The 26,074-nt window shown below is 55.7% G+C and overlaps 1 long non-coding RNA gene across 1 annotated transcript; it reads left to right on the top strand.

The window, feature by feature from the left end:
* The first annotated feature begins 10,297 nt into the window (after positions 1 to 10,297).
* LOC106701616 (uncharacterized) lies at positions 10,298 to 25,274 on the top strand. Its single transcript, XR_011467200.1, has 2 exons — positions 10,298 to 22,019; positions 22,214 to 25,274. It is a non-coding gene; the product is annotated as an uncharacterized lncRNA (long non-coding RNA).
* The last annotated feature ends 800 nt before the right edge of the window (positions 25,275 to 26,074 follow it).

The following is a 26,074-nucleotide window of genomic DNA, read 5'->3' as shown; positions in this document are numbered from 1 at the left end:
TTGAGAGAAGTGACTTCCTTCTTGGTGAAAGAGCCTGCCCCATTCAGGAGGTGTCCAGAAGGGGATGGGAGCACAGAGAGGCCTGCGTCAGGCCTCTGCTCTCAGCTGGTGCCTGCCGACCTGGAGTTTGTGGCAATTACAGACGGCTTACGTTCCGAACCCAGGGCAAGGGCTGGGTAAAAGTTCAGCTCATTCCCTTTAAAGAAAAAAAAAAAAATTCTTCCTCTTTGACATTTCAGAGTTTTGACCCAGATCAGTCAGAGGCCACGAGAGCTCGCGATGTCTGGAGAGAGCGTTTAGTTCCCAAGGCCTGAAGCTGCAGAGAAGCTGGAGCGAGCTAGTGACCTGCTGGGCTTGAGTTGAAGCCCTGTCTTTTCAAGTGTGCCCTGTCCCAGCCTCCCCAGACCTCACGGGGCAGACAGAAGGAGTGTGCCACCTTCCCCTCCCTCCAAAAGTTATCTTTACCCCCTGAAATCAAACACTGAGTACAGCCCTGTAAACTGCTTCCTGGTAGGCTCGGGTGTCCTTGCTAAGTAAACATCCTCCCATGTTTTTGGAACTGAATCCCCTTTCTGATTCCTGGTCATCCCATTTGCGTTTTTCTGTTCTGGATGCCATGTACAATCAGGTTAATAGACGGAAGACCTAGAATGGGGCAGAGGCACCTGAAATGACTGTTTCAATCTTAGTCAAACTGTAAGGAGAGTGACGGGGTCGTGGGAAGAAAAAGAGAAGACTTAGATGAAAAGTGAAATGAAACAAAACCTCCCAAACATTGTGCGATCATAAGGTTTTGCAAGTCAGAGCTGATTCCCGCCAAGCGCCCGATGCGGGGACCTTCCTTTGCATGGGCTTGAGCTGTGTTGTTCTGTGGTTGAACCACAGTCGGCCTCCGTCTATAGGCTCTGTGGCCGCGCAGGGCCCCCCTGACCCCAAGTTGCTCTTGCGCCATCTCTCGTGACTTATTTGCCTCTCCTCTCTCATGTCCACCCACCCATGACATCTCCATCGCCATGGCAGTGAGCAGCCACGTCATTCACCAGCTCATGGGGTGATGGGCCAACTCTGTGCTGAGCCCTACTTCCTCCTAGTTCTCCCTCCTGAAGCAGGAGGCTCCCTGGCAGAGCTCAAAGCCCTTTGTTTATTTGATCCTGGGCTCTTGGATAAATCAGGAATGTCCTGACATGAACTTAGGCATGTTTTTCTTCCATGGAAAAGGAAACTATGGCAAATGGTATTTAAGTAGGCAGAGGACCATTCCGGGGGACTTGCTTTGGTGCCATCAAGGCCACATTCCTTTGGTCATCAGACCAGTAGGTGACTTCTTTATTGGCATGCTCTACCCTGGAGCCCAGAAGGTGTGAATTTGAAGCACTTTCTCCCCTGCTGAGAGCTTGGCACAGATGCTCTGGACTTCTTTTAAAGCTGTGGAGTGCCATGGTTGTCTTCCAAGTGGTCTTCTTTCTGCTGGGTGAAACCCTGGCCCAGAGCAGTTGCTTGAAGAAGCCTGCTTAGGAGTCGAGGTATGGGATAAGGTGTCTGCCTGGCGCCTCATTCTCTAGCTGTCTGGAAGTTGCAAGGATCTCCATATGATATACTTTGAGGCAGCTGCCCCTGAACCTGAATGAGCCTGAATACATCTCTCACTTCCCATCAGGACTAGGCTCTTGTGCTACAACTGGTCGTCAGGAACCTTGGCGGGTCTGCCTTTGGATGTGGCCATGTGGGAACCCAAGACACCCGGAGACTGTCTAGGTGTGTGTGGTTCAGTGAGTTAGCATCTGAGCTGTTCGGGAACTATTTCTGGGTCGGAGAGCAGGAAAATGTTCGGAGTTGGAGCTGTGTGCTCTGCCGCAATGGAGACCTGTCAGGATCCAAAAACAAGTCCGGTCAGTCTCCAGAGCATTGGTGGGAAACCCCCTCCTTATAAGTGGTTCCAGGTGTGAATGCCCATGTATTACCGTGGCAGGGGCAGTGGGGGGTGGGCTGGTGGATGCTTGTCTCATTAAAGCCAGTCATTGGCCGCCCAGGGTTCAGGCTTGGCTGCCACTCTGGTTTGCTCCTTTTCATGTTGTCAGAGGATCTTCTTGGGAACAAATGACTCAGCAACCTGAATCTCTGGGACTGAGTAGCCTAACTGCCTTGAGAGTGATTGGACGCATCCACCTAGGCCCTAAAATTCTGAACCCTGGAAGAGTGGAGATCCTCTAGATTCGTCAAGCTGCCATTCAGTTCAGTTTCTCTCACTCCTGCCCCAATAGAAGACTCGCAACTCATGGGGTAAGCAGGCAATGTTCTAATTATGCATTTTCGTCCTTAAGAAATTCCAGGGAGAAAAAAGGTCCTGGTTTATGGCCAAAAAAAGCAGAATATAACAAAAATCAGCTCCGGCTGTAATACTAGACTTGTCTGTGGCAGAAAGAGTTAATAGAACAGTGGTCTCAGGGTGGGGACCATTATTTTGGGGGATCCAGGAGAAGCACCTACGGTTCAAGAAATGATGACGCCACATTCAGTGTGGGACAGCCCTGTCTGGGCTCTGGGCACTGTCACTCAAAGAGTTAAGCTAGTCTGATGGCAGGGGAGCCCTCGGAGAAGGCGTGAGCCTGTGGGCACTAGGCCCTCTATGCCCCAGAGCAGTGAGGTCTAGGGTAAGAGGGGCCGGAGAAGTGCGGCCAGAGAAGCGAAGTGTAGGCCCAACTTTTTTTTTGCCTTGTTTGACCAGCCTTGGCACTGCCCTCCGGCTCTCCAGGGGAAAAGCTGCAGTTCTGCTCTTGCAACACAAGGAGCAGACTGGAGAATTTAGATCTGCGTCACAGAGCTCTGAGAGAGAGAGAGAGAGAGGAGAGAGGAGAGAGAGAGAGCGAGCGCTCCGTGGATAGGTCTGCTAGCAACAGCCGTGCTGCAGCAGAGAGAGAGAGAGAAATCAAGAAACAAGTCATAGCAACACCGGGCACCAGGTTCTGCCAGCTCACTTGCCAAGCGTTCAGAAATCTGTCGGGGGCCGGAGGCCTCTGGGTGGCCTAGGCTAGGGAGGTGACACGCAAGGTGGCACGGGCGGCTCCGCGGGGAGGAGGTGGGGTGGCGGTGGGGGCAGGGTCGGGAGCAAGAGGTTTCGGGGCGATGGCGGAAGGTTTGCTGGGACCAGTTTCTGGAACATTCGGGACTGCGGCACCTTACGGCCAGCCGAGATTTGGGTCTGCGCAGGCGACGATGGGTGGTCCGACGGGCTTCAGGACTTGATGGCGTAACCCCCTTTTTCCCCCACGTACGTATTTGCTGGGATCGGGGGCGATGTCTCTGCGTATGTGGGTGCTCTGTCTTTCTCACCTTCTTTCTCGCTTTTTGCTTTTTTTTTTTTCTTTTCTCTGAGGGAGGGTTTTTTTTCCACTTTAATTTCTTTTCCCTTAGTATCAGCTGCTCAAGCCTGACCAGGGTAAAGGAAAAAGTAGCAAGCCGTCCCCGGAGTCCCACCTGACCTCCCAGCCTTTACCCCCATTTCTTTCTATCTGGCAGACAGACAGACTGGTTTTCCAAGTTGTTTGGGTGTCAGTGTCTGTCCGTCCGTCCATACGGTTCTCAGGTGAAAGGTAAGGAGTGAGGAGGAAGAACAGTGTGAGGAAGGCGAGAGGGGCAGCCTTTCCAGGGCTTGCCTGGTTTGAAATGTTCATCCCTGGGAACCCGGGGCTGGTGGGGGAGCAGGTGGGCAGGACGGGGCGCGGGCTGGGAGAAGTGGGGTAAAGCCGGTTCGTTTGTCACTGCGTAGTTGGGGAAAGTGGGGAATGGTGACGCAGTCACTGTTGGGTCTTGTTGTGGGCTCCGGGGGGACAGGTAGTGAGGCTCCCGAGATCTGTAGGGCCAGCTGAGAGGGGTTGAGGATGAGCTGGGAAGGGAAGCTAGCATTTAGAGATTAAATGTCATCCTTTTGGCGTTGGAAAGTTGTTTACCTTGCGCTCTCTGTGTCTCCATGTTGGCACCCTTCCAGTTCACATGTGATGGCCTTCCTTGTACTGCTGCATCATTAACTAAGTGACTGAGCTGGCCTTCCATTGGCCAGGGGAGGGCTCTCACTCCAGACACTTCCTCTGATTGGTGGGTGGGCCAATGGCAGGTGAAAACCTTTTTTTGATTGGCCGAGGGCAGGGTATCAAATCTGAATTTGCATTTCACTTGCTTAAAGGGGAGGGGGGAGAAGCCCAGCAGCTTTCTAAAATCTGTTTAGGGGTGTGCGTATGCTCCTGTGTCTCTGCCTGATTTTGACTGACCAGTTGAAGCCTCTTCCTGTGCCTTTTTAATTTCATGCACTATAAGGAAGAGGAGCTAAGGGCTCCCCCAAACTTTTTTTTGGAGGAGCAAGGGTTGGGGAGGTGGGTGCGCAGAGGGTTGACCAAACTGGAAGAGAATATTTGTTCTTTAGTGGGAATTTTCCGATCAGCCACACCTCAGCGTTGCGGCAAAATAATTCTTGGCTCCCCTGGAAACGCACGGGCAAGGTAGGGCACAGCTGCTACTGCTGCTCTTGCTACCACCCTGGGCTTCCTGCTGACTCTGGGCTACTCCCCGGGGACGAGAGATTTGCATTGACGTCCCGGGCTGTCCAGAGATGAGCCCATTATGGGAAGGACCTGCCTTCTGGAAGCTGCTGCTCCCTCGTGCTTGGAAAGGTGAGGATGGGGACTGAGCCTGGGACACGGCTCAGAAACTGCGTATTTATTTAGTGGGGTTTCAGGGAAAGCCCCGGGGCCACAAGAGACTTGGAGGTCCCAGGTCAGAAGGGTTTGTCATCCTGGGGAGTGAGGAGAGTGAGCAAAACTAGGGCAGCCGGCTGCTCGCCTCTGGTTGGGGGAGGAGGGCTTGGGAAAATCAGGGTCCCAGCTCCCCACCCAGCCCTCGTTGCAACCCCTACGTCCGTGGGGAGGGGGTTTCCGATCCCCACATCTTGCGCAGTGGCCCCCGCCCATGACTGCGCATCCAGGAGCGCAATGCGCTCCGGGTCTCTGGCCTAGGACAGCACCGCCCTTCTTATTACATAACGGAGGGCACGGCTGTGCTTTCTCGGCCCTTCCTTGCAACCCCACCTCCTGGCTCCCCAGGGCCCACAGAACTGGGGAGGGTCTGGAGGGAGACAAGTGATAAGACTTGACTCCCTTGGAGGGCTCGCTCTTGTCCAGTCAGTGAGAGGGGCTGGGTTTGCAGACGGAAATGGACTGCCCACCCCTGTCTCGGGGTATGAAATGCAGAACGTCCTTCTGAATGCCCTATGTCACCTATGGGCCCCCAGGACCTCTCGGGGGCGAAGGGGAGGACGGTGTGGGGGGAGCAGTGCCCTTTTTTCTCTCATGCTTTCTGAGAGGAAGTTTCTGAAGGGAAAGATGTGACCATTGGGAGAGTAAGGAAGACTTTGGGGGGCCAGTTGGGAGGTGGTTGACAGTTCCCCTCCCCCTGTCTCTAGCTTCCCTTTCCCTGGGTGGGTTGATGGCATTTGGAGACTCCTTTTGATCATAAGGCTGCCATTTTGGAGGCATTTCTGCTAGTCTCGGACATGGTGGCGTTGGTTTTTCTGGTCCTGCTGTGCCAGTTCCGCAGAGTGGGCGGGGGGCGGGGGCTGTGACGGAGGAGGGGAGGGGGGGCAAAAGCGCAGCAGAGGCGGGCACAGTGGTGGCTGCCGCAGTGAAGATGGCCCCACGGGCAGGACTGCCCAGTGCCACTCTCGGACACAGCCCTGGGTGGGGGTTCCACCAGCTGGGGCCCTGGCTTTGCCCAATCGTGGGCACTGCTCACTGAAGGTCTCGGTCTCCCATGCCTTCGTCAGCCTGAGGCTTAGAGCAGTCCAGGGGGAGGGAAAACCAGGTTTTTGAGGGGGAGGGTAAAAGCAGAGATATGGCAGCTCATCTCCGACGAGTTGGACCTGTGGTTTGTGCTCCCCAAATAGGTTCTGTCTCTGGCAGTCTCTCCATGGGGACAGGGGGTGGGGTCCGTGGCAGCTTTGACGATCTGTTTGGATGGCCCTGCCCTTTCCCCATTTTTTTCCCTCTGTGTTCCTCCGTACGTCCCCTGCCAGGGCCGTGGTTCCAGCTGTAGTTCTCCAGTGAGGCTCCCTGCCTCCCGTCCCTCTCCTTTCCAGGCCCTTCTGCGTGCAGCGGCCATCTTGTCTTTCTTGCTCAGAAATTTAAAATGGTTTCTCTTCGTCTCCAGAGTGAGATCCCTTCGCTTTAGCAGGATGCTGGAGGTTGCCTATGACTAGTCTCGTCTTAGCTCTCCTAGACAGTCTCACCTTTCCGAGTTTGCCTAAGTGGACCAAGTATTCCGGGAAAACCAGGCAACTTACTTTTTCTTGCCTTTTCTCTCTGTTCTCACTGCTGATATTTCCCATGCCTCCTCCACTGCTCCCACCTGCGGCAGTCCCACCATCTCCCAAGGACCTTTCCTGATTACTTTCACGAGAAGCAATGCTCCCACCACCCCTGCTCACGTCAACCAAACTCCCATATCTTCATGCATCTCTTATGCTACTTTAGATGTGCTGGGGTTCTTTGAGTTTAAGTCTTATGTCACCTATGAGATTGTGAGCCCCAGGAAGCCAGGGCAAAGAAAGGAAACATGTACCTATATGACATTTTCTGTTTGGCAGGTACCACATCCAGCTCATTGACGGTGGTTATTTCATTTATTCCTCACTGCAACCCTGCAAGGAGTGGCTGGTAAGTGTTCTGCTCATGATTAGAACCTTGGTGTCTCACAGCCTTTGCATTTTTCTTCTCTCACTCTTCAGTGTCTATAAAATGCCTCTTAGGAGGTAGATCCCCAAAACACGTCTATGTAAGGAGTTCTGTGAGTCCCTGATGCTTTGTGGGAGTTTGGGTGGCTCATCTTCCTGAACCCAGGGTCTGGGTCACTTAGCTCTTCCGTGCCACCCTCCCTGCGGCCTCGTTAACTTTCTCCTCTTGCTTTGAGGATAGGTTCATGCAAGAGGATGAGTTTGTTTTATTTTTGTAGCTGAAATTAATGGACTGCCAAACCTCAGTTTTCCCCTTGGAAGAGGAGGTGGAGGTGGAGGGGTTGCATTACCTTCAGGGCAGACAGAATAACCCCCAGAATCCAGAGATCCGTAGAGAGCAAAGAAGCAGAGATGTGGCACTTGGGCAGAGCTGGGTCTACATCTTGACTCTGCCTCACTCATCTGGGTGGTTTGAGACGTGTTACTTGATTTCCCTAAGTCTTACTGTCCCCTGTCAGTGAAATGAAGCCATTATACCTACTACACAGAAATGCCTAATATATTGTCAAACAGGTAGGATCCTAAGAGAAAGCGATGCAGCTTCGTTCCCCTTGCCCAGTTGTCTGCTGCGGACTTAAGAAAGGAATATACGAGGTAGCTCGAGAAGAAATAGGGAAGAAGGAAGCTTATGTGTCTTAAGTGGTATCATAGGCAGGGGCAGCGAGGAGGTAACCGGCCAGTAGGCACCTGAAGCCTGCCAGGTCGTGCCTTTCCCCCCCGGGCTAAATACCCGTTCTTGCATTAGAACCTTCTGAATCAGGAAAGCACCATGGAAACGTAGATGAGCCATGTGGTGGCAGAGTGAGGGTTAACCAGTGAGCCTCCCTGGGATCCTTTTGATGCCAGGTTACTTTCCCTTCTTTCCGAATGCAGCGGTGGCTGCCCGCTTCCTGACGCTATCGCATCCCGTGGGAGGGGAGTTGGACACCCTGAAGCCCCTCGTCACCAGTTCCGGGGCTGCAGAGCAGGGAGTGACGACAGCTCATGAGTCGTCAGCCGACGGCAGCGGGGACCCTGGTGACGGCTGCTTTGTTGTTTTTTTCCTCTTCGGATGATGACTCAGTGTGTCGGGAGCCGGGAGATGGAGCACTCAGCCGAGTGGCCAGGACGTTCTGTCAACATGAAAACAGCAAAAACAGCTCGTCGGAGCTCAGAGCTGACCCTGGGCTGGGGTCATTTTCAGGAAGGGCTTGGCAAAGAAAAGGCGACCGCCACGTATTGGGTTGGCAGGGGTGATACCGGGTAACTTAACAGGGCTCTGTAGACCCTTGAATTTTAGAACCTGAAAAGAAAACGCAGCCGTTTGTGTTACTAGATGAGCTTGGCAACCAGGATGGCTTCTTGGGCTCCTCGCACTCGTCCCCGACAAAGAGACATCTTTCCGGGTCCAGAAAACCCCCTTGGGGATTTCTCAGTGTGGCTCATTGCCTTGGATGGAGGGCAAGTCTCTTTTTGTGGGGGAGCAAGGGTGGGGCCTGGCAGCCCTAGTGCCCGTTGTGGGGATGTAGTGTCTTGGGGGTCTCCTCTGCCGGCATCATGCGAAGATGGTGGCTCCCGCGTCACCGGCCTCAAGCCGAAGACCAGCTCTCTCGGGCAGCCATTCTTCAGCCTTCCCTTTCCTCATCCCAAATTCCAAGCTTTTCTTCTTCTTCACCATCTTCCTCACTTCCTCCTCAGGTGCCATGGCGGGCCTTGACCTCCGCGTGTGTGTGTGTGTGTGTGTGTGTGGTGTCATCATGGCGGCTCGGGGTTCTAGGCTTTTCTCCCGTCTGCAGCAATGCGCTTTGTGCGCGTGACGCCCCCGTGGCCCCGCCCTGCCGACCAGGCCCGCCCTGCCGCCAGGCCCCGCCCCGCCGCCAGGCCTGTCCCTGAGACCCAGCGAGGAGACAGGCCCTTCGTTCTTTCGCCGCAGAATCTCGGCCAAACCACCATCATCCCCAGCATCCGGCTTCCCTTCTCTCCTCCCGCTCTGTCGGCCAGCGTCTGGGGCAGAGGAGCAAACAACTTGTGGGAGGGGATGATGGAGGGACAGATAGCCTGGCCGAGCTCTCTGGTCTCCTCAGCCCGGGTGCCATTTTTCTCAGCCTCCCACGCTCCTGTGGACGATGCCTGCTCTGACTTTTGTCGCCGCGCACCTCCTCTTCCCCTGAGGACCTCCCCGCGTGACTCGTTGGGATCTGGGGTCTCGGGCGCCCAGAAGGAGCAGGGGGACCCGGCCCAGGTCACAGGGGAGAGCTGAAGAGACAGGCGAGGGGGTGGGAGCTGGCCGACCCCACCCAAGAGCAAAGGCAGCCCCATCCCCACCCCCCACCCTTTTTTGCAGTCATGTCTTTTTGAGCCTAAGCAGAGAGCAACTTGACCTGAAAAAATTCGTGTCTCTATGTGGGTGTTGGAACGTCTGCGGATCTTTGTCCGGAAGCTGCGTGGTGCCCAGAGCCCAGGTTCTGTGCTTAAGGGAGCTGTTGTCCTTTGGGTTTTTGCAGCTGTTTTTGCAGCAGTGTGATGGATGGGTCCTCCTCAAGGAGCCCCTGTACCCGCTGTGACTGGCCTTTCTCCAGGACGCTGGGCCCGGCGGTGGCCCTGCTTCGTGTTGGTGGACGGGGCGCCGCAGCGGAGGGCGGTGTCCGGGGGCTCAGAAGAGACCCCGATGACTGGGGCCTGCGCGTGGTGCCTCACCTGGTGGTCCCTGGGAACTGAGCCCACCTTTCACTTCTTCCCCACAGAGAACTCAGGGGAGTTCAGCTCCAGAAGTAGGTGACAGCCTGCTGGAGACTCCGCTGCTGACGGTGCTGGCGTTCAGAAGACACTCGTCATCCTTTGGGGTAAACGTGTTGCCTGTTTGCGTGTCTTATTTGGAACACACAGAAAAAGGAGCTGCCTGGCAGCCTGGCTCTCCGCAGTAAGTATCTGTCTGCATTCTTTTATCCCTTCGAATGTCGAAAGTGGACGGACGCGGTGCTGAACTCAGCTGGCTCTTGTGCCTTCTTGGTTCTTTGCTGCACAGCCCCGCCCTTGGTCCTCCAGAAGCGGGCGCTGGATCCGTTTCCCCATGCTGCTGGAGAGCTGCAGAGAGCCTAGCAGTCAGTGTGCCGCCCCCGTGCATCCCCCTCGGGTTCAGGAGAAGTCGATTCTCCCTAAAATGGAGCCAAGAAGCCGGGTCCCCCCAGAACTGAGTGTTCACGGGCTGAATGGAAGGGCCCTGCCTGTGCTCACTGCCCCCAGCAGGGAGGTGACTCTCAGTTGCCTGGGTGGGGGAGTGGCGAGGGCGGGGATGTGCCTTGCCAGCATCTAGCATGGTTCTCTGCCAAGTTCTAGCTCCAGATCGCTAGGCCGCTAGGAACCTAGACTATATATAGCGTTGTGCTAAGCAATTCTTATCGGACCTGTCTGTCCCGTCACCCCCACGGGGAGGAGAGCTTCTATCAGAAAACCAGAACCTGGAGAGAGTAAGCCACCTCCACGGGGCCTTTTATTCTGGGAAGGGGTGTGGGGGTGTGTGTGGGGGTGTGTGTGGGGGTGTGTGTGCGCGCATATGCATGCACATGCATCTATGTGTCTGTGTACACGCATCCGCATCTGGTTGTCTGGTTGAGAGCTGCCAAGCTTTCTTTCCTTCCCCCTGTTTCAGATGCTAGGAGATTGAGGACCTTGCGGGTGCCGGCGATGTAGGCTGAGGGGCGGGAGGGGCTGGTGGTTCTCGAAGGATCCTGGGTTTGTTTGGAGGAGAGGCTGGCACCCAATGTGGCTGAGAGCACTGCGTGGCCTCCTCTGTGTCTTAACAGCTTCCGGTTTGCCCTGCTTTGCCCAAGCATGTCTTTTGACCTCTCCCTTCCTTCTTTGGAACCTTCTGCCTTCCCTGCCTTCCTCCAGCCCTGCCTCATCCTTCCTCTGAGTCTCTTTGGGATCGATGAGGCAGCCCCAGCTCTGGGCATCCGGGAGCTTGTCTGTACCCCGCCCTCACCCTTGTTTGGGATTTCTGGAAGTCTGGCTTGACCGGCAGAAGGGGTCAGTTGTCTGCAGAGTAGCTGGGTGGTGAACGAGTGCGTCTTGCTGGGACGAACAGAGCAGCATGATCTGGGTTCCTCTCAGAGATGCTGTTGAGCCCACAGTTTGTGTGGTTCTGGGACTGTAAGTGCCGATGGACATGACGTGACCCTGGGCTTGTCAGCGGGCCACCACCAGGCTGCTTATGGGAAACCAGATGCAGGAAGGGAGATAGGATCCCGCCACCTCCCTGCCTCCCAGGTAAGTCAGGTGTGGGCTGTGCGGTCCGGCCCTCCCCCAGCCCCTCTCTGCCCACGGAGGGCGTTCTCCTTAGTGGAGAAGCCTCAGACTTCTCCATTCAGAATCTCCCAGACAATTGCTCTCTTCTTTCCATCTTCCTCCTCCTGGCTTTTCTGTGAATGGGGTTAGTAACTAGTGAAGGCTTGGGGGCCGGGTGGCCAGCCTAAGTGATCGGACGCCAGCGACAGTGGGAGTGGCCCCTGGCAGAACAACCGTCGGGCCTCCCGCGGTAACTGCCCTCCCCAGGCCCCTGCATCCAGCGCTAGGTTCTGGGTGCTGAGCCCTCAGAGGGGCTGGGAGCCTGCCTGGGAGCTGGGCCTTCCTTTCCCCATACCCTCTCTTACCTGGACACCGGGGCATCTTGAGCCTCACTGGGCCTTAGTCTAGGCCCATGGCCTGGACTTTATGGGCTGTGGGCTGGGCAGTGAACTTCGGGGTTCTTTCCTTAAGTTTTTTTTTGTTTTGAGTGAGTTACTTTCTTCCTCTAGGCCCTCATTGCCTTTACTTAAAAAAAATAATCCTGGCCCAGTGAGCCATTGCAAAGCATCTCCAGGCAGTTGACGTAGGAATGTTTTTCTCGCTGCTGCACTAGATACTGGTCACAATAATAGCGATGATGATTAAAAAGGATGAGGCCTATGGAACTGGGAGGTCTGTCACTTGATGGAGATGGTGCAGACTGAGGCTCTGTGCACATTCTCAGGAGATCTCTCTCCTGTCGAGTCGATTCCTGCCCTGTCTGGGCCAGTAGGGCCGGATGGAGTGAGCTGACAGCCGATCGTCTGGGGTCTCAAGACCAAAGGGATGGTGCTGGGGAATTCTATGATGTTCTCGGATGATATCACGAGGCCCCTGTGGGATCCCAGTTCTTCTCTTGTGCCTCATGGACACGGGTGGTGTTTCTGCCCCCACTCCCCCGCCCACCCCTTTCCCCGGGAAGTCTGCTGCCTGCTGCCTCCCAGCGTTTCATCTTCACCTCTTCCCATCTGAGAAGAGACTCTGAGTTGGCCATGAGCAGCCTGGAATCCTTGCTGAGCGGATTTGGAAGAGTCCGCTGTGTCTTCCTTCAAGGAATCTGAAGCCTCAGCCCCTCTGGCAGGAATGGAGTGAGGGATGGCTAGGGGTGTTGGACCTGGAACAGGAATAAAGCAGACAGAGCAGCTCTGGTGCAGCTGGGGAGATGAAGCGGAAGCCGGCCAAGTCCCTCAAGATGTGCCGGCTAGAGTCTGGCCAGCGCTGGCTGCCGGGCTGGAGCCAGATGGAGCTGCTGGCCGTGCTAGGGAGCCGCGGCTCCCTGTGCTTAGCGGGTCCCCAGGCCTGGCTCCAGCTGCCTACTGCCCACGCTCACAGCCCTGCCCCTGGCTCGTCGTTGGGGGGTCACCAGGGTGCAGAGGCTGGTGTTGCTCCCTGAGACCCCGTTGTCTCTGGGGCCTCTGGTATCCACCCAGATTGGGGCTTGGTGCTCCCCTGCCGACTTGCCCAGTTTTCTCCCTCATCTCATGCGTTCCTTCCTTCCTGCTCCTCGGCCTGGCTGCTCCAGACGTGCAGTGGAGCATTGTGTCAGGAGCCAGGCTGGCAGAGCTTTGGCATCCCCCGCTGAGAGGGGGGCCAGGCAGATCCGGCGCTTCTCTGTTGACATTTGAGTCCCCACAGTCTGGGACCCGGGAGGCAGCTCGGGGGCCTCTCTCCGGCTGGGGTCCGACCGAGGTTAACAGGGCTGGTGGCCCTGGAGCCGCATTGGTGCAGCTTGGCCGGGAGGTGTGCAGGAGGGGCCCTGCCAGGGGGCTTGGTTGGTCAGCGCCTTCCTGTCCATCGACTCCTGTTCTGCTCAGGACCGCACACTGTCTAATGCACAGCTTGGCTCTGTTCCCTGGCACAAGCGCCCCCAGGGCTGCAGCGGGGCTTCAGTGAGCATCTGTACTCCGTGCTGGTCACTTTATTGGGCATGTTGTTGCCACCCCCCCCACACACCTCCGAAATATGCTAGAGCGCCTTTTCCACTTGCCGGCTGTCTGTGGGAGGCCCTCTTCATCATGTGTTTCTTTTCTGGGACTTGGAGTGTCTGTCAGGGAAGCGTAGACACGGTTTGGTTCCTTGCTAGCTCCCTCCACGGGAGCTGCTCGTAGGCAGATGAGGCTAGAGAACGCCTCCAGCAGCCCCCCTGGGCTGGTGCAGTCTCGTGGAGACCCGGGCAGGGGAGGAGCAGGGGGGCAGGGATGGAGAGAGCCACTCGGGGCTGGGGGAACGGGGGTTGGGGAAGAGTTGTGCAGCATCTGACCGCAGGATCAGATGAGCGGACATGTGTGCGTGGAGCCCGGATTGGGGTCTGTAACGAGGCTGGAAAGCCTGAGACGGGCCTTGGAGTCCTTGTTCTTAGCATGCAGTCCAGGGAAGCCGGCCTTTGTTAGGTCCCCTTTTGCTTATCTGATTTCATGCTCAGAACAATCCTTTTATGATTGAAGACACAGTGATTTGGTTAAGTGACCTAAGCAAGGTCACAAGCCTGGTGGGTGGCACTCCTGAGATTTAAACTCGGGCATCTCTGAGTCCGAAGCCTGCATGTTTTCTTCGCGTTGTTAGGCTGAAGCCCGAGCTGAGACCCTCAGAGGACTGGCAGCCGACATGACCCAGAGGGCAAGGCCAGATACTCTGTGATCCCCGTGCACGGGCAGGCAGATACATTCCTTCCACACGGTGTCTTCAGCCTCTGCGGTATATGTGCCAAGGACAGTGCTCAGCATGGGGTTGCTGGGCTCAACAAAATCAAGTTTCTGTCCCTGAAGGGGTGTATATCCTCACGTGGGGAAGATACTGTTAATGCTAGTAAATGGGATTTAAAGATAGACATAGAAGGAAAAGAAGGACCCTCTTCCTTCTGCAGAAGCGGGATCCAGATGTTTTTTCGGGGAGGGAACTGGGGAGACTGAAGGACCTCGGCCCCCAGGGAAGCCATGTTGATTGAACTTCCAGAGAAAACTAACACGCGTTCTAACCCTTCTCGTTTCCCACCAGCTGGGAAAATCCATCCGCAGCCCACAGACGCTCACAGAAGCTTGCAGTGGGTCAGGAATCAGGGTGTCTGTAGCTGTCAAAATTTTGGTCACCGGCAGACTAGGGTTCCCCTTCCCCCACTAGCCACGGCTACTCCTGACCTCTCGTCTCTCCCACCCTTACCAGGCGCCAGCTGGCATCTTCCCCAGGGCCTGGTCACTGTCTTGTCCATGCAGCGCCGGGGGACACTCGGGGTCAGTGTTTGCCGAGTCACTGGTAGAACCTGTGCCCATAGGAGGCAGAGCTCCGTGGAGCTGCTCCTCTGCCAGCACGCGTGGTTCCAAGATCCTCACAATAGGGAAGGGAAGAGAGGGGAGTCCCTTGGTATCAGATGTTTGGAGGAGCTTTGTGTCCCGAGAGGTTGAGGCAGGTCGGTAGCTGGGGATGGGGGAGGGCGTGTTTCCTGTGTGCAGCGCCAGGACCCGGGGCCTGTTGACACGGTGGGAGTGCCGCGGCTGCCGGGCCCAGGGTGAGGCAGGCCACGTGACTCGCTGCTCTGGCACCACAGTCCCGCCGGCCGGCCCACCCTGGCCATGGAGGCTGCCACCTGCTGCCAGGCAGCCGGGGTTGCAGTGGGACCAAGTGTGGGCCTTGGTGGTGCGTGCCTGTGGGGGCTCACAGAACCCGGAGACGAGTCAGCGAGCCTGGGGTTCTGGCTGCGTTGGTAAAAACATGCTCCCTCGCCTTACCTCTGTGGGCCTCGGTTTCATTGTCTATAAAAACGAGAGGGATTGAACTAGAATTTTTTTGGAGGTTCCCGTCAGCTCTGATACGGGGGCTCCCTGGATGTTTGTGGAGGTATTTCTTTTTTTTTTTTAATTATGTATTTCTTTTTGGCTGTGCTGGGTCTTCGTGGCTGCGTGCAGGCTGTCTGCAATGGCAGAGAGTGGGGGCTACTCGTCACTGCCCTGCTTGGGCTTCTCATTGCGGTGGCTTGTCCTGCCACGGGGCACAGGCTCTGGGGCACTGGGCTTCAGGAGCTGCAGCACATGCGTGCAGCTGCACCGGGGGGGTGGGGGGTGAGAGCCTCCTGGACCAGAGATCGAACCTGTGTCCCCCCCGCCGCATTGGCCGGCAGATTCTTAACCACTGGACCACCAGGGAAGCCCCATGGAGGTATTTCTTAGCCAGAAACTCGGGACCTGCGTTACGAGGAGAGGGGAGGGACACCAGAGACGTGTCTTGAGTGCAGCGGTAACCGTGTTTCCTGAAGGGACACGGTTGGAGTGAATTAGGGTGGGCGGGTGGAGGCACTTTTCGAAATACCCCAGAGGTAAATGCGAAAGGTGAAGACCGTGAAAGTGTCTGCTGAGGAGCCTCCAGGTGACCAAGGACGTGGACTCCAGCTCCTGCCAGGAGCTCGTCTAGAACTCCTAGACGGCCGTGTGGGAACTGCTGCAGGGCTGCGGGGCTGACCTGACACGCCATGCTCCCAGAGAGATATGCCCTCCCCTTTTGGCCCTAAATCCTGGAGAAGAAATAGGTCTGCAGGGTCCTTGTGTCCTCTGCCTTCTCTGAAACTTCTCAGGGTCTGTGCCCCTGTTGCTGTCAGAAAGTTTCCCTTTATATTTAGCCTTCTTTTCTCATGTGATTGTTTAAGCCCTTCCATTAAAAAAAAAAAAGACAGGAGCAAAGAAAACAGAAATATCTCAGAGCCACCAGTTCCATTTTGGCTTTTTAGTCTTGAGCCCCTCCTTAAAAGACAGTAAAAATGAAATACGTGTACGGCAAAGCGCAGGGTCCCCAGCCCTTCTGGACTTGTGTGCAGAGCCGGGCTGCGACAAGGCGTGGCGGGGCCCCAGCCTCCCTGCTCCATGGTGGCCTTGGTCTCTGACGTCCACTGCGTCTCCAGGGGTGTGTGGGCAGGAGCCCCGAGGCAGAGGCGCACGCTGTGCAACCCGCTAGACAGAATGCAGAGCTTTAAAAATAGCTGCGTTTCTCCCAAGATGCTATCTGCTCGCCAGTCTCCAGGACACTTTACCTGGGGTTCGTCACTATGAATCCGGCCTCCTGGACTCCCGAATGGTGGTGGGAATGGGGATTGGGGCTCGGATACAGGCAGGAGAGGAATTGCTTGGTAACTGTGGTCTCACCTGCACCCCATGATGTTTCACGGTTCTGTTCACGTTTGCTAGCTCTCCTGACCTCCACATCCTGTGAGGGCGGGTGGGTGGTATGAGCCCCATGGCTGATGACCCTGAACTGGAGAGAATCCTGCTTGTACCTGCGTAATTCGGGCCACCGTGCATCCAGGTCCCCTGACTCTGAGTGTTCTAGCTAGGGGACCCAGGGGTGGGGTGGGGACGGGGGTGGGTCTTGGGCAGTTGACTTGTCCATTCCAGGTCTCAGGTCTTTTCTCTATATATTGAAGGGGCAGGAAACCTCAGAATATCTGGGTTCTCTGTTTTTTCAACTCTCTCGGAGCTCTCGTAAAGACTGGCATGTGTTCTGTCTCTGGGAAGCCAGCCATGCACCATGCGTTTCTGGTGAGGTTTCTTGCATTTGGAAGCTTCTGAATATGCTGTGCTTCCGACCATTCTGACACGTCTGTACAGCACTTCATGCTTGTGCATATGGTCTGCTTCTGCCAAGTAGCTCTCTCAGAAATGAGGCCTCACGGTGGGGTCTCTGAGACTGTTTTCCCATCGGACTTGCAAGCGTTGCTTATGGAGCTCTGCCTAGCTGCTCGTTACCTGTTTGCTCGCTGCTTAATGTGCAGCACCTGCTGGAAGAGCCGGCTGATGTGCGATGGGAACATGCGCTTCAGCTCTGGTTGTTTGCATGATGACTGATTGGAAGAAGTAGGCCTTTCCTGTGGAGAAGAAGGTGCTCAGAGAATCCTTGGGCAGCCGTGTGTTCTGAGTACTGAGCCCAGCCCCCACCCTCCACAAGGGCTTCTGAAGCAGAGCGTGGGCTGCACGACTCCTCGGCCATGTGGCCCTCTGTGTGATCTGTATTTGGTTAGGAAGGGGGAAGGAGTGTTTGTTTATAGCATATTTAACCAGGGTGACTTAAGCTTTATCTGGGTGGTGTTTGGGGAAGGATTGGGGTTGGCTGGGGGGGGGGCAGCACACTTCACACATCTGTACCTCGTATCCCCTGAATGCAGCCCCAGCTTGTAGAGAAACCCTGTGATGGGCAAGCCACCTGGGAGCTGTTTTGGTGGCCGCAGACTTCAGGGACTTGACGTGTGAACGTTTGTTGTTCTGGAGTCTGGCTGTCTGGAGGATGGAGCGGAGGAGGTCTGCACCAGCACAGGGAGGGGGTTTAGGCTACACCCCAGGGAGGACCACCATGGTGTCCCGACGGCTCCCGAGGAGAGACGAGGCTTCTTTGAGAGGGGGAGCCAGGCGGTCCTCGGGAGGGTCCTTCGGGCCTGTGTTTGTGGACGCCGGGAGCAGCAGGAGGTGTGGGTGCTAGGATCCCCGGCGGGCTCCGCTAGTCCTTTCTGCCTCTGAGGCACGCCTAAGCTCGGGATGGGGGACACGCGAACGTTGTTTCCCTTTGCAGAGAGGACTTCTGGCACCGACCCTGTAGGACTGATTGTATTTGCGAATAAAAAGGGAGAAAGGCACGTTCGCCCCTCATCCCTGCCGGGAGAGCTCTGAGCTCTCTGATCCTGATTTGTATCAACACCGCCGCCATCCTGCCGACTGGCTTCTCTGCACTCTAGGGATCGCGGACAGGGATCAGAGATGCGTTGTGTGAGGGAGTGTGTGTGTGTGAGTGAGTGTGAACTGTGTGTGTGGGAGAGAGAGTATGTATATGTGAATTTTGTGTGTGGGGGAGAGAGAGAGACTGTGTGTGTGTGAGTGTATATGTGAATTGTGTGTATGTGTGACTGAACTATGTGTGTGGGAGAGTGTGTATATGTGAATTTTGTGTGGGGGGGGGGAGAGAGAGACTGTGTGTGTGTGTGTTAATGTGGCACGTGAGGCAGGGCCATACATCTGTTGGCTGGAGAAAGGCAGGAGAGGGAAGAGGAGCTCTCGGGGCAGGTGCACAGCTCTGGGACCACCGGCATTGCTGGCTCTTTTAAAGGCATGGGGGTGTGTTGAAGCACACCTAATGTACTATTTAGAAAGGACTAAAGTCCAAAAATCAACCAGTTAATGTCTAAATGAGGGTTGTGTTAAATACAGAGAATCATATATCCTTTAGTATTACAACCGCCTGCATGTTTAACACAGAAAGACCTGACAAGTCAGGAGCCTTCCACTGCCGAGCCCCTGCCTGCGGCCACCACGTCTATAAGCTCCTGCTGCTTTTGTGTCAGTTTTCGGCCTCCCTTCTTGCCTGTTTCCCACCCTCGCTCACTCCTTAGGCATACAGGAATATCTGTCCGCACGCCCGTGGTATCGTTTCCTTGGGGACCTGTTCTTCCAGCGTCTCTGACATCGTAAATGGTGTTCCCTTCGTTTCACATGTGAACACAGCGTAGGCTTGCTGCAGAGGTGAACCATTTCTGAGACGGGCGGCTTCCCGCCTGGTCCTGGAGGAGGTCGTCTAGACCCCTGAGGAGAGGGGATCAAGGGTACCCACGTGGGGGCCAGCTCGGGGGCCCCCCGCGCCAAGCTTCCTGTCTGGGGCGGGCGTTGCTCAGGCGTGAATCCCCCAGCCATCCTAGCGGTTGCTGCTTCTCAGCTTGAGCCCTGAGTAGCGGCCTGAAAGTCTGAGACCCTGTCCCCCTGCTAGGTTGACAGTGCCAGCAGAGAGGGTCAGAGAGGAAGTGAACATGGGCTCCCGGCCACGGGGCTCCCTCCAAGCCAGGTGAGCTCTGTTCAGAAAGGAACGCGTCTAATCTTTTGGCCCTGACGGCCCTATTTGTGTTTGTCTCCTTCTCTCTCTCTTCCCTCCTCTCTCTCCCTCATCTCCCTCCCCCGCCTCCAGAAGAATTTAATCTGCCGGACAACAAACAATACTGTTATAAAACTTGGAAAACAAGAGGGCGAGGCCTCCCTGACAAGGGAAGGGCACGCCGGGTAACTGCCAGGGAGCCTGCCAGGCCCGAGATGGAGCCGGGCGAGGGCCCAGTTGGCTGGGCACCTGGGCGCCCGCCTGGGCCTGGCCCACCAGCCGTGCCATCCCCGGTCCAGAGGGGGAGGAACCGAAACGCAAGTGGGGGCCCAGAAGCGCTTGAAAAGGGGAAGTAGCCTCTGTTCCCCTCTCCGATCTGATGGGAATGCACTAGACTGTGAAACTCTCCTCCCGCCCTCCTCCCCGCCCTCCTCCTCTCCCTCTGCCCTCCTCCCCCTCTCCCCTCCCACTAGTCTCTGTTGCAGGTCCCGGACTGGCAGACCCAGGTCCCGAGGCTGGCATAAGCAGTTCAGGCGCAGCTACCTGCTGGGCCAGCTGCAGGCGAGTCAGGAGAGGAGGGTGCTCCGGGCCGCCCGGCACTGCAGACCTACCCCCTGCCTGCCTTCCCCGACCTAGGAAGTGGAACCAGGTCAGGGGTGTGCCCCGGTCCACGTGCTCTGCCAGGTGTGGGCCCAGGTACCAGGTAGAACTGCCACTGGGAGGTCTGTGGATGCTCCCCGGGCCTCCTGGTGCCCACAGGGGCCGCGCTCCCGGGAGGATGTCCACCTCCGGGAGAGGCCCCGCTCTCCTTCCAGGAGGAGTCCGGCAACGCCGCAGAGGCCGGGCACGCCTCTGGGCCTGTTCCTGCTGACAGACACAGTGCTCCTCCCCACAGGCAGGCCTGCGCCTCCTGTTCACTCCCCGTGGCAGAGACGCTGGGCTCTGGGTGTCTCTTCCCCCAGCTTCCAGGGTTAGATTTAACCTGAGCCTGAAGTTTCACCTCCGAGTGCCTCCTCACCGGGTCAGTAAATGATGCTGGGGGGACACGCGGGGAGTGTTGGCGAAAGCTTCTCCTGGGGACCCGCTCTGGCGCGGAGCCGCGTACTGTGGTGGGCGGCGTGCGTGTGACGGACCGTCCGCACACCCCCTTTCCTGCTTGTGGAAAGTGCCAGCTTCCGTGAAGGCAGTCCAGGACTGTGCCCGCCCGTACCCAGGCGGAGCCGCGCTCTGGGCCACAGGGAGTCATCCTTGACCCCATCTTCACGCCCCCCACCCCACCGTCTCTTGCTGCCCCCCCAGGCCCCGCAGCATCCCCGGGCAGGATAGCCTTGTGCGTCCTCCCGGCCCAGGGCCTCCATGCCCTGTCCTGAGTCCAGGCCGTGGGGAGATTTCCAGACCCAAGTCTTTGGTGGTGGTGTCGAGGAAGGGACGGAAGCCTCAGAACGTAGGTCCCCCGTACCCCAGCCCCAGGAGAAACCAGAAGTGCAGGTGCTGGGCCCATCCCAGCTGAGAAGGCAGTGATTCCTGGCGTCATTATCTCAAGGGCGATGTGCGTGCGCAGTGGGGAGGGGTGATGGTTAGTGGGTCCGCGCCACCCCCACTTTGGGATCCAGGGCTGGTGAAGTGTGGTGGTTCCCGACGCTGAGCCCTCCATGCCCTCGTGCTCCCGGCCCCCTGTCCCTATACCTGTCATTTTATTTCCCTTTCCTGATTCATTAACCACAAGCTAGTTGGCCACAGGCCCCACCCTGATCACTTGGAGACAAAATGTTCAGGACACTGGGCCGGGGCTGGAGCTGAGGGTGGCAGGAAGCTGGGCCGGGCCTCCGTGTTCACAGGGACAGTGGTCCAGGAGCGCCTCGAGGGCAGACCGCTCCCCGTTCTCCAGGAGGGCCTTCTCGGGGCCCTTGTCTCCCCAAGATGACTCTTCCTCACTACCCGAAGCCCCGAAACCAGCATTCCCAGCGGCAGGAAGATGGATGAGCTGGCCTCCACTTCCGGCTCTCCTCCCCCGCGCCGGCTGGAACTTGCGTCAGTCGTGTAAGTAGCTGTGACTCAGCACCCAGCGGGTCGGAGGGAGGGGGAGGCTGCCGCCTCCCAGGAACCTTCCCGGCTCTGGATCTGAACACGCCGTGGTGGCGCAGGACATGGCCGGTAGCCCTGGTTCCTGTGTGTTCTGTGTCTCTGCTTACAGATCTCATAAATAAGGGTTCTTCTCCTTCCTGTTTTCCTCCTTTATTATTTTTTTTGTAGGGGGTCACCATACTGGGCATAGGATTCTTAGGGCTTTAAATGACGCAGACAGCATCATTTACAGAATGCAGTAGACACTCTCTTTGCCATCTCTGGACTGTTCTGGACGCAGAGGCCCATGAATTGTATTTAACCCTCAAATGTTTGGTTTTGGCCTGCGCAGTTTTTGTGTCTTATTTCTTGTTTAGCTGCATCTGACTCTGCGTGCCTTTAGACTGAGCGGGGCCACTGGACTTTTGCTGCACACTGTCCCCGCTTCGCTTGTCTTATTTCCGCCTGGCCCTCCTTACATTTGAAGGTGCAGTGACCAGTCTGCCCCTGCCCCTCTCTTTTCGGATGAGCACCCTGAGGCCCGTTCCAGAAAAGTCCAGGCCCCCCGTTCTCAGAACCTGGGCTGAGCAGAAATTAAAGCTGCCGCTGTGTTCTGATGCGCTGTGTGGTGACCTTTCCTCCGCCCTTGGGTCCCTGCCCAGGCAGAGGAGTTTTCGTAGGCATGAGGGGGGTGGGGAAAAATCCTCCAAATAGAACGTGGACACGGAAGTGGCCTGGAGCAGCCCTGAGGCCCCCAAAGCCTCCTGTGAGGTGGCACCTCCAGGGCCAATGTCCCCACTCGTCCAGGGCTGGCTCTCCCTCCTGGGCAGCCCGCTAAGCCCCTGTCCACTGATTGGCTTGCCCAGGGCTGCTCGGTTGCGGTGGGAAGACCTGGAGGCTTCAGCACGCTGGGGCTTTCCCAGGCCGCCTTCCTCCAGATCCAGGAGGCCTCCGGGCTGGGTGCCAGGGAGAGCGTGCCGCTTCCAGCCACCTTGGATCACCTGGCTGGGTGCAACTTGGGGACAGAACCAGCGGCTGGGTTCAGGTAAGCGAGTCGCTCCCTGCCCGACTGACTTGGAGAAAGAAGCTTGGTTCTGTCGGGAGGTCTGAGACTTCAACAGACCCTTTTATCTGGTGGGCTTGGGAGCGCAAAAGCTTTGGACCCTAAGGTGACTCCCCTGTGCCCTTTTAGAGTGTGCCACAGCAGTGCGCTGCTGATGACCTCTTGTCTCTCTCCAGGGCACTGAGTCTTTCACAGCTCCGGAGCTGGGAGCACACACACGGGTTCGTGCCCCCGAGCTCCCTCAGTGACAGTTGCCTGTCCACCATGCATGGCCCGTGCTCCGCACTAAGAGCTGACACTTCCCGGGGAGCTGGGGATTAGTCACCCTCGTGACCTGATGACCCGAGTGTGTTCTGAAGGACCAGAGCAAGGTGGAGTGTGAGGGGAGCTTAACCAAATGCTGGGCTAGACTGGGGTGCTTTCCTGAGGATGGGGTAGCCCCGCTGAGACCTGAAGGAGGGCTTGAGACCACCAGGCTTACTGTGCGGGAGGACTGGGGTGGTTCAGGGCTGGGAGTTTTGGGACAGTAGATGCAGAATATTCCAGCAAGAGGGAGCGGCATGTGCAGAGAGGCCTTCTGGAGGGGGGGAGACATTCTGGGTCACCAAAGGAGTCCTGTAATACCTTCGGAAAGGGGGTGGATAGTGGCAGCTGGATGTCACTAAGGAAGAAGAGTTCGGCTGCAGCAGAAAGCAGCAAAGCTGAGAATTGCCAAATGCAGATCTCCTTCAGCCCCTCCTTTTATATTTTATTCGTATCCTGTAGTCATGACTCACTCTCAGTCTTGACCTTAAGCCTCAGTGATGACCTGATTCACACCCCAACCCCACTGACCCCACCTCTGCTGTTGACCGCAGGTGCCCATACTTAGAGCCCTTCCCCGCAGGCAGTGCCGACCCCTGCCTGGCCCAGACTCCCTGTCTGTGACTGAGGCCCTGCAGAGCCTCACAGGTTGCAGAGGCGTCCACCAAGGTGCTGCAGGGCCTTCCTCCCCAGCGTCTTCCTCACCGCCGCAGCCGCGCAGTGGAGACCACGCAGGCACGGCTTGAGGGAGAACGAAACCAGTGTCAAAGCACCGGGTGTGTTCCCATCTCCACCCAAGTTTAACACGCTGGACAGTCAGCAACACCCCGCCATCTATGCAGAAGCACTGCCTAGGATTCCCACCTGCCCTCAGTCTTGCTCATAATCAGGGGCAAGGGCAGAGGGAGACAGTCGCAAACCACAAAGCAGGCGCGGTGGGCAGAGGGGCAGGAGCGCAGACGCTGGGGTCAGACCTAGCTTGGACCCGGCTCACCAGTCATGTGACTGTGGACAGGTTTCTGAACCACACTGAGGATCAGTTTCTTCTGCAAAAACAGGAATAATCCCTGGTTCGTGGTGAGAATTGAAGAGCACAGCTCGGTGTTCGCATTTTATTTCCTTCTCTTCCCTAGAGCAGCACGTCACGTTATTTCCAGGAGGCAGAAAAAACAACGTTTTTATCTGGAGTCTTGAAGAGTTGGTAGGGAACCTGAGAGGTAAAGATTTTGTCTCTTCTTTCTCTCGGTTATGGTATCAGGAAATACAGACATACTTTCTTAGCTTCACCCATAGGAGATGGAAGTCTGATTTGAACCCTGTGCGCACATCTTATTTTCAAGCTGAATTTGAACACAAAAGTCCATTCTTGTATTAGAGAGTTGTCTACTTAATACAATTTTAGGACCCCAGTAGAGAATAAGATTGGTGGCTCACGGGGTCATACTTGAACGTCCTGACCGCTCATCTGTGATGGGGAAGGGCGAGCCCGTGGTCTTCCTCACCAGGGTCTGTGGGCGAGTCGCCCTGGTCCAGGTGAAACCCACCTGTGTGTAGTCGTCAGCGCCTCCCAGGCAGAAAGGGTGCTTGTTTCCTGATGCAGGGAGATAAGATCAGAAAATGCTTTGCAGACTGTGAAATAGTTTACGAAACAGGGCAAAACTAATGTAAATGTTCACACAGTTCAATGATAACTTTCACTATTTTATTTCATCATATATATAATAATGTGAAGGAACTGGTTGTGGAATTGAATAAACTAGCCTAGAATTCATGACTTTTGTAATGCGATTGTCTATGTGACTTACCAGCTTTGACTTTCATGTTCTTTGAGCATCACTTTGTAACTCTTCTCTGTGCCTTTTGAAGGGACCCTTATGTCCCGTGGCAAGTATAACTGCAGTAAGACATCTTTTTGCTCAGGCAAAGGCTGGGTCTTCTGATCGCATCTCCCTCCTTTCTTCAGTGAGATCCTCTTCTTCTGGAAGCTGGTTTCACATGGTGGCTTAGATTTTTCCATCTTTGTATCTAGCACCATTTGAAATCAGTGTTTTAGGAGTAAGAATTGCAGCACAGCCAAAGGCCACCTTCAGAGGAGCTGCTGCCCTGGGACCAGCTCCCCTCTCCTGCCAACTGAGCTGGTTCAAGAAAAGAAGAATTGGAGAAGAAAAGTATATTCTTGAACATGTTGGGTTGGGAAAGGGGACAGTGCAGGGATGGGGCTGTGTTCAGTAGAAACTCAGAGGCTTGAGCAGAGCCAGGGTTTGTGATGGTCTTCCTATGGACAGGTAGCAGCAGCCACCAGCAGGAACCTGTTGGTGGGGCCTTTCAGTGTGTGACTGGGCAGCACTGGGTTGGGTACGTGATCACAGTCGGCAGCGGGAGGGCCGTGGACCGGAAGGACTCTCTCATCACACCAGCACTGTCCACCTGCTCCTACGCGCCATGGAACATTCAGCTGCAGTTGCTGAGTAGGTGAAATCAGACTTGCCACCTGTACCATCAAGGTGTGGACCCCACTGAGCACCACCGGACCCATCTCTTACACAGGCTGACCGATTTCTCCTGGTGTTCAGAGTCTGTTTTTGTCTAGCACCATTTGAAATCGGTTATGATGTAGGGGGAAAAGCAGCAGCCTCGAGGTCTCGTGCCAAGTCTGGTCAGCAGCAGCCTGTGGCTTCCTGGAAGATGGATGGGCAGAGAGAGGGGGAGGGAGGTTACACCTTTTCCTACTGACTTCCTTAACTACATCTACAATACTTTATGCACAGGTAATAGATCATTTAGTGGATTTTTAGAAACAAATCACCATAGTGTACCTAATGTCCTCAGTTTGCTAAAATGTGATAGTGCTGTAAACTCCAAATTGATTTCTGTTAAATTATCTTTCTGTTCATGCATCCTGACCTTAATAAATATTTACTGTATTAAACTTACCATGTGTTTGTTTTTCATAGATTATTTTCCATTCATAATTTTATGATAAGTGGGGCCCTGAAAAATTAATTTGCTATATGCAAATGTTACCTATTTCATAAAGAGTTCAAAGTCGGTTAAAGCGAACAGATATTAAAAATGTAGCCCGTTAAGAATGAAATTCTGTGAGCCAAGAAATAAAGTGAGAAAAACAATGATAGAGAAGTGTTGCAGACCTGAGTTGAAGGGGAAACTGACCTCAGTCGCAAATAGGCTGCAGCCCTGGAGCCTTTGCAGTCAGCATTCCCGCAGAAATGTTTGCTTAACTGAGCCGGTACTCACGTGGCCTCTAGAGGGAGGTGCACTGATGAATTCAGCGATGTTAGGAGAGATGCAGACGTTCTCTACTTTTGTTCTTCCTTTCTATCAACCCTTGAGGACAGAGTGAACCAGTTCTGTAAAGGTTCTCAAGAGATGAGCCAGATTTGACTTCACAGGGGGTTTCACTTGAGGAGTCTTCAGGTTGGAGAGCTGTGTCCCCTTGATTGACCTTTTTGAGCAGAAAGTGCAAGGCCAGCCCTAATCTACCTGCAGGACTTTGATTTCACATCTATTCTCCATACATGGTGGCACCTCAACCACTTGGGAAGCTTTTTAAGGTCCAGTTCCTGCCAGTCTCCCCCCAGCTGGCTGCCCTGCCCGGTGGGGTGGGGTGAGGTGGGTGAAGCCTCTGTTGGGAGAACTTCCCTGGGAATGGGGGGCACCTCCCACTGTAGCTGTAGGGCTGTTTGGGGCTGTTGACTGGAGAATTCAGGTTCTGG

The sequence above is a fragment of the Bos mutus genome, chromosome 16 (assembly GCF_027580195.1).
Source record: "Bos mutus isolate GX-2022 chromosome 16, NWIPB_WYAK_1.1, whole genome shotgun sequence".
Classification (NCBI taxonomy): Eukaryota; Metazoa; Chordata; class Mammalia; order Artiodactyla; family Bovidae; genus Bos; species Bos mutus.
Note: the sequence above shows the minus strand (reverse complement) of the source record. Positions and strands in the feature narration are given on the sequence as shown.